Genomic DNA, 8936 nt, shown 5'->3' with positions numbered 1-8936 from the left:
GGCTTTTATATGAAAAAAATATGAAAAGCTCCCAAAATCTAGTTTCCTATCTATTAGAGTTCAAATTCCTAAAATCAAGCCCAAGAGATATCTACGTAATCTTCTTTTCCAAACTTGATTTTTGAAATATTCCATCCTTGATATCTGATTTCCTCAAGTTCACATGCTTCCTGAAACTTCTCGAAATAACTTGGGGGCAAGTCGAGAGAGTTTCTTCAGCTCTTGATGAATAATGGGCCAAAGCCTGGATCGTCTAAATAATCCTCACGCTCTCTTAAATATGTCCATTCATCGATCTCGAACTCTCGAGCACTTGTAGGTCCGTAAATATCTATCCACAAATAGAACTCAATCAATAGCACGAAATTCATAGGACTAATCGAATTAATCATATAGAAGAGAGATAAAATACTTGACAACATAGAAAATAGAAATAAACTAAAAACTGACCTATAAACTACTAAAACTCAACTAATTCAACGACCTAGCGTCCATTTATAGCCCAAAAATATATAAATTAACTCATATCTATCGAGTTATCACACCCCTAAACCTGATTTTTTTGCTAGTCCTCGAGCAAAACAAAATAAAAGAAAACAATCAAACATCCCTCAGCTAACTAGACATGGAAAGACCTCTTTAATGTATCAGCAAAACAATCAAACATCCCTCAGCTAACTAGACATGGAAAGACCACCTTAATGTATCAGCCGTGATGGCATCTACCCTGATAGTCCAATTCATGCCTTCACTTAACCCTCAATCAAGAGAAATCATATGAACCATCCTCCACTAAAACAAAACATTTTATTCATGAAAAGCATCTCATGTCATGATACGAAACCGATATCAATAAATCAAAAGCTTAAGTAAAACATGTTTCGTAATGATTCATAGAAAATTACCTATCATACCCTATCCATTACATCTAAGGTTCAGAATGTTTTTGGCAAAACCACAAAAGCAAGATTTTTTTTTCCTCGACGGCAACCCATGTAACGAGCATTTGATCAATGGCTCTCGGTCTAGTTGGCCTAAGGCATTCGGTGACGAAGCACCCCTCAGATCAAATATTCGAGTTAACCAATCGAATTTTGCTTTTCAAAATTCTTTTTCCATTTTTTTCTTTTTCTATCAATTTCTTTACCCCAATGGAGACCCATAGCTTTCAATCGATGACTCCCGCAATAGTTGGTTCAAGGCATTGGGTGGTAAGGCACCCCGAGGATCTAATTGCTCGAGTCACCCATTGAGTTTTTTTTTTATTCACCCTAGTTTTTACCTAAATGGAATCCTTTGACGCGAATACTGACATGATCAATGAAGGTACCCGGTTACTCAACCCTCCCAAGTACTTTTCATGGTATTTATTTATATTTATTTAATATGTAACATAAACAACTTCCTTTTGATGCCCCTAGATAAATATCCCCTTAGGTTTCACTTCAAGAAAGAATCCAGAATAAGTCTTATTGCCCATACGCATATTTTATGAAAAATAAAGACTTGTTTCGACCGGAGACACATCAAGACAAGAGACCATATTTTTTTAAAAACCAAATATTTAATAGTTTTAGCTTTGGACAGTTGAAAATGACAAATCTTAATAATGAAATAATATCCAAAAATCCTTTTTCCATAAAAAAATAAATGCAAATTACTATTCGTCCTAATTGAAAATCAATCCAAACCAATCTCATCCAGTCAAGCTGAGGAATAACAATCCTAGACACAAGTCTAACCTAAAAAAAATGAAAACCTAATAAAAAAATAAAACCTAAAAACAGACCTATAAAAATTCGTAGCGATTATTGAATTTAACAATATTAGCACAACTACCATAAGTTTAACAGACAAAACAAGGCAAAGCAACCCCAATCCTAAACTAAACATTTAGCTTATCGACATTCCCTTCCCCCCAATCTATATATATAAATTACTAATTTTAATTACAAATTACAATTTGAGTATTTTTTAATTTATAAGTTAAATTTGAATTTTTTTAATATTTTGCTTAATTAATATTTTTAAAAAATAAATTAATTAATTAATTACATAACAAATATTGTAATTAGAATGTGAGATAGAAATTAGAATGTAAATATATTTTACTTGATGAAAATAAAGTTCTTGCATAAGAAATTGTAATTAGAATATTGTAATTGATGAAAATTAATGAGTTATTAATTTTGTGAAAATTAGAATAATATAAGTAAAAATCAATAAAAATTTAGCATATAATTAATTAATTGAATATATATATAAATATAATGTAGGATGAAAATTAGAAATAATTAACTTAATTAATAAATTAATTTGATGAAAATTAGAATTTAATTAATATGAATATATATTTGCCTAAGGTGTGAAATTGCCTAATTATAATGTTTTATGTTGTATAGGTTCGTGGATTGTCCTGAGTGCCCCTTAGAGTTTTCGCTAAGTCGCATTGAACATATAGTCGAGTAATTACGCTTATATATATAATTAATGTTAATCAATAGTTGAAACTTTAATGTTTAGTTAGATTGATTGTATATGACCCTAGGTCAGTCGCCATTTTAGAAGCGTGGAGAAGGAGGATGGGATTTGGGAAAGTGGTCGAGCCTTCCCACTATGGATTTGGTTATGTTATATTATTTGATGCGGCATAATAAGGAGAAATGGATATTAGTTATTGTTTGTGCCTAGGTGATTGATATATTAATTGATGTGTTGTCTACTCTTTGTATTTTTTAATCAATGTGTTTAGATGAATGTCCCTCCACATCGGAAATGGATGTACAATAGAAATAATCCGAATCATAAAGATATTAGGTAAGAGTTTATTGATAGGGTGAAGACATTCTTGGAACACGCTTCCAGTTTACCGAATTGCGTAAGGGGAAAAATTCAATGTCCATACTTCAAGTGCTGGAACAAAGGGTGTGTTCCACTTGCTATGGTTAAAGAGTATTTGTATCGAGATGGTTTCAAGCCTAACTATTGGTATTGGACTAATCATGGGGAAGTCGATCCTTACACGGCTTCTAATTCTGCTGTAGTAGTAGCGGATTCGAATGCAATTTGGATTGAGGAGAATCCACTGGATAGGTATAGAGACATGGTCTATGATGCAATGAGGTAGGATTATGGGCATGAAATGCATTTAGGATCTCCGATGTCTGTTGTTTATGAGCCAAATCCGGAGGCCCGACACTTTGCATTGAGTTTTGCCGCAAGATTAGTGAGCGTCAAAAGTGATTATAATGTGGCCCAATGTGCGGTTAATGAGCTTCTAGCCATGATATACAGTCTCTTTCCGATGGACGATGATATTCCTAAAAACTTTTACTACGTAGAGAAGTTAGTGTCAAGTCTTGCATTGAGCATAGTCACTTTTGATTGTTGTCCAAAAGGCTGCATGATGTCTACTTGTAATAGGTGCAAATTCGGTGATGATGAGAGGTATAAACGTCGTTATGATACTAAAGGCAAAATTAAGGTAGTGGCGAGGAAAAAAATTCACCACTTGCCTATCATCCTGAGATTGAAAAGGCTTTATGCGTGTCCGATCTCAACAAACAACATGAAATGGCATTACAAGAATTGTCACCCTGAAAATGTAATGTTTCATCCATCCAATGGGAGATCTCGGAAGCACTAAGACAAGGTACACTCATACTTCAATTCTAACCCTCGTAATATTCATCTCGGATAATGTTCAAATGGGTTCACTCCATTCGAAAAAGGGAAGAAGTCTTACTCACATTGGCCTGTTGTTATTGTTCTCTACAACTTGCCTCCAAAATTGTGTATAACATCGAAGTATGTGTTTATGACATGTATCATACATGGGCAGCCAAAAAATCCAAAGTCAATGATAGATGTGTACTTGCAGCCACTTATTGATGACCTGAAGGAGCTGTGGCACATTGGGAATTACTACTTATGATGCTTCGATAAGACAAAACTTTAACATGATGGCTGCTTTGATGTGGATATGAATGATTTATCAACTCATGCTATGCTGTCGGGTTGGATGACTGTAGGGAAATTGGCATGTTAGCATTGTTTAAGTTATAGTAATGCTTTCACACTTAACCATGGCCATAAAACAGTTGGTTCGATTGCCACACAATGTTCTTACAAAAAAACCATTCATATAGAAAGGACAAAAGGAACTTCAAGACAGGGATGATTGAGCGAGAAGAACCACTGCCAGTGTTAGATGGTCAATAGAATATTCGAATGGGTTAGCTGTAACGTGAAGAAAGTGACAGAAGAAAGACATGTCTAGGATGACGATTATGGGAAGAATCACAATTTCATCAAGTAGAGCATCTTTTGGAAGTTGCCGTACTAGAAGGATCGCCTCATCCGGCATAAATTAGACGTCATGCATATTTAGAAGAACATCTTTGACAACATTTTCAATACCATCATGGACATCAAGGTTACAACAAAAAACAACATCAATACTTGAATGGACTTGAAAATGGTGTAATCGTCCTGAGCTATATCTGGTGTAAGAAAGTGGCGGAGGCTTTCAAATGCCTAAGGTCCAGTATGCGTTCTCACACCATCAGAAACGCAAGATTTGTGAATGGGTGAGCAAGCTCCAGAAGCCGGATGGATATTCGTCCAATATAGTAAGATCAGTTGATCTCAATCAATGTACCTTTAAAGGGTGGAAGAGCCACGATTGTTACGTCTTCATGGAGAAATTATTGCCTATCGCATTCATGGACTTGCCCTATCAATACCCTTGATAGAGCTCAGCAAGTTTTTTAAAGATTTGTGTTCCACGACCTTAAGGCACGAAGACTTGGACGTGATGGAGCAGAGTATTCGCATAATATTGTGCAAGTTGGAGAGGATCTTTCCTCCCATGTTTTTTGATTGTATGAAGCATTTGCCGATACATTTGGTAGATAAGGCACAAAATGGAAGGCCCATTCAATTCAAGTGGATGTACTGATTCGAGAGGTATCTTGCAAACTGAAGCGGACCATTAAGTAAAAAAGCTCGTGTTGAAGGATCAATTTGCACAACATATTTGAGCTTGGAGATAGTAAATTTCTACTCGTATTATTTATAAACTGATGCACATACTCCAAGGACACGAGTTCCTCGTAATGATGATGGTGGGACATCCAGTACTTCGCCTCTAATATATGGGGTTTTTAATCAACTGGGACGTCATGCGGGAATTAGTGATAAGAGATACTTGAATGATGTTGAGTTTCAATCTGCACGCTTGACGATGTTACTTAATTGCCCCGAGATTAAGCCATACTCTTAGTAAGTACCCATTAAATAATTATATATATGGAAAAAAAAAAACCTTCTGAATGTAATCCATATGATGTATGGATTTAATCTAACCACTTTGCCCCTATTTGATAATGTAGTATATTTACTACTAGTTTGAACGTTCCTCAAAATCAAGTATGGCAAAAGACTAAGGATGACTTCGTCAAATGGTTCGAGCAAGTGGTATGTACATGGTTAATAAATCAAACTCGAACACTCAATGTTGCATATTCCCAAGACTATGTATACCTAACTCATGGAATGTCGTCCTTCCGTAGATACTTAATCCGATTAATGAAATTGCCAATGAAACACTATGTGCTCTTGCATTGGGTCCCGACATACGCATGAAGACATATTAAATATATTTCGTCAATGGTTACGAGCTTCAAATGATCAACTCGACCAACATAGGACGACTATGAATTATAGAGTATCGGCGAGGGGGTTGGAGGACATGATTATTACGGCATATTAAAGGAGGTGATAGAGTTGGAATATTCTTGATTACCTGTCAAGATGGTAGTCCTATCTTTTATGAATGGTTCGATCCTACTTTTGGTACGGTAACGAGAATGAATCCTCGAGATAGTTTACCAAGATGGTAGTCCTATTTTTTGTGAATGTTAAGGCCCGTTTGGTTTCAAAATATTTTTTAACTCTGCTCCACTTAACTCCACTTATCTTCAATTCAACAACACAATTATTACTTTTCTTCTTTCTTTAATTTTTTTAACAATTCAATTCAATTTTTAATACTAAATTTCGTCAACTATTTATTACTTTTTTCACAATTTAACAACACAATAATTACTTTCTCTCAACTATTTTTCACTATTTTTCACAATTCAACAACACAATCATTACTTTCTCTCAACTATTTTTCACTATTTTTCACAATTCAACAACACAATCATTACTTTCTCACAATTATTCATTACTTTTTCATATTTTTTCTCATAATTTAACAATACAATTATTATAAACCAATTATAACCAAAACTCAACTCTACTCGATTCTAATACCAAACACAATCTTAACTTTTCAGACGAGTTTTAATGAAACTAGACCTAGAACCAGATTTATTTCGGCCAGGTTTATCTTGAGCTTTTTGATGCAAATTGCGCAGATTTTTTCTTTTAATATCAATGAACTAAATGTAATGGGCCTCAGTTGCCTTAATTCATGCCTAGGCCGCTTATTCTCTGTAAAGTAATGAAAGTGCACTCCTCAATAACACGTCCTTAGTCATTGTTTATTATAAACTTCTATAGCCTACAAAATAAAAATGAAAAATGAAAAAACTGAAAACAGTGAAATAATTCCTACTTCTAAATTTAGCACAGTATATAAATACCTACATAAAGTGAGAAAAATTAAAATAATCATAGAATACTCCCTTGAATCGATGTAGGTGTTCCTCTTGAATTGCATGATACCACCACTTGCTCGATTGCCACTTTAGCTCATTCCTTTGTCTTTGAACCCTTTCTTTCAATTCTTGATAAAGTGCCTGCAATACGAATTTATACAATCATTAAATTGTTGAGACATAAAATTTTTGATCAATTTCAGTAATTGGAAGAAAATTAAAATTTCATCTCGATTTGTCGCTCTTGGTAGGGTCTAGCCACTTCAAGATTTCAAGAAAATCCACATCTTCAAATTCTTTTCCATTAAGCGGTAAATCCTTAGGTGGATCTTTTGGATCACTTGTATTGTCAGGTGGCATGGTATCGAGTCCCTCTCGAACTTCTTCCTCCGTTGATGTGGTGCCATCCTCGAGTTTAGTGGTATTGACGCTTGTGATCTTGTGCTCCTCAAATTGTTGCTCGCACCGCGTCATGGTCATCGTGGCTTCTTCAATACTTCCTTCCTTCCGAAATCGGTGTCATCTAGAAAATTCTTCATAGGATTGGTTGCGAAGGAAGCTCTCCCTGTCTCTCGATTCTCTGTCCTGTAGCTTCTGTTTCTTCTGCTAGAGCCGCTTGTGACTGTAAAGAGTACATGAAACGTTCCTCCATCATACTTGGCTTTTCTTCTTGCACTGGAAATCATTGTTGTGGTTTAAAACCAAACAGATTCGGCCATGCCGCCGGTTGATCTTGCCACGAGAAGTTGGGTGGATTCCACCAATCTGCGTAACCCTCAGCTATATGTCTCGCCATCGAGCTCTCCATCGACGATTCATCATCATCGGACCACATCTTGTAAATATACCTACAAAAATTCAAGAAAGAAAACTAGATTATGCTTGAAAATATAAAATAAAACTTGATTGACAACTAAGTTGCTTAGTATCAGAGGTAGTAGAAAATTTTAATAAAGAAATTCTCGGCAATGGAGTCAAAAACTTGTTTGATGGTTTTATAATCCCGCAAGTGCACGGGCCGTAACAAATAATATAGAGTGAGTGAAATATCATTCCCACGGGGACTTGACCTAAAGCTCTACTAGCAATCGAAATTCACAACTTAATCAAAGTCAAGCAAGGCGAAAAATCGATTTTAAGGATATTAAAGCAAATTAAAAATAACCAAAAATCAATTGGTGAGACAACCTAGGAAAATAATTTCCCCCACACTTCACTAATCCAATCTACTCCATCTTTCACTAATTCGATTAAGACCCAATCTATTAATCTCAATTTCATAAGTATTTCCTAAGTATCTTCCGAACTTCCTAGGAAAAAACCTAACTCAACCAATCCCGTGTATTCTTATAGGAATTGCAACTAAGTTAAACTCATTAAGTTCTAACTTGAACTGGCTACCTAAGGTGTGTAAGTATTTTCTTATCTTACCCACTAATCAACTCGATTCCTCGAGATTGAACTTAAGCTATTCTATCCATGTTCTAACCCTAAAATTCACTTTCCAAGTTCATTCAGATTAATAGATTATAACAATTGTTGATTAGGCAATTGCAAGCATTAAGCATTAGATAGAATAAATAGAATAAGATAAAATAAAATAAAAACTCATTAGATCAAGAGAAAATAAACAAACTAGTTACATGTGTATTCAATTATAATCCTAGCATATGAAATTACCCCATAGGAATTAAAGTACACATGAAAAAATTCAACATAGACATCAAATCAAAGGTTTAAATGAAATAAGCAAAGATACTGTTGTCAATCTTCGAGCCTTCGACTTCTTCCTCAAGTTGATCTTTGCTTCCTAATGCCGTCCACACCTTAATCTCTCGGCTACTCTGCTTTTATAGGAGAAAGATATAAAAACCTACATATATCTCACTATATCTAATTTCCCATGAAATCAAATTTCAATTTCGTATGTTATGCAACAAGGAATATCTTTCATAGAGCCCAAGAATAAGATCCCAAATAAATCAAAATAAGTCCCTTTTAATTTTCTTTTCCAATTATGCTCGGGACCCACACAAAATATTATAAAACTAAAAATTGGGCAAGTGGATTGATCTGGGTGACTTAGGCTTCCATATCCATGGCTGGGCCCTCTTGGATCAGTAAAACAACTCGTGCATTAAAATTAAGCTTGTCATATCTTTTCATTCGAACTCCAAATCACGAATCGTCTGAATCATTGTGTTCCTAACTCAATAAGCTTTCCATTCATATACAATTTGAATAAAAAAGCTCGAGATAAACCTTTCC

This window comes from Punica granatum, chromosome 1, assembly GCF_007655135.1.
Source record: "Punica granatum isolate Tunisia-2019 chromosome 1, ASM765513v2, whole genome shotgun sequence".
Taxonomy (NCBI): Eukaryota; Viridiplantae; Streptophyta; class Magnoliopsida; order Myrtales; family Lythraceae; genus Punica; species Punica granatum.
The sequence above is the reverse complement of the archived record's forward strand: the minus strand, read 5'-3'. Positions refer to the sequence as shown.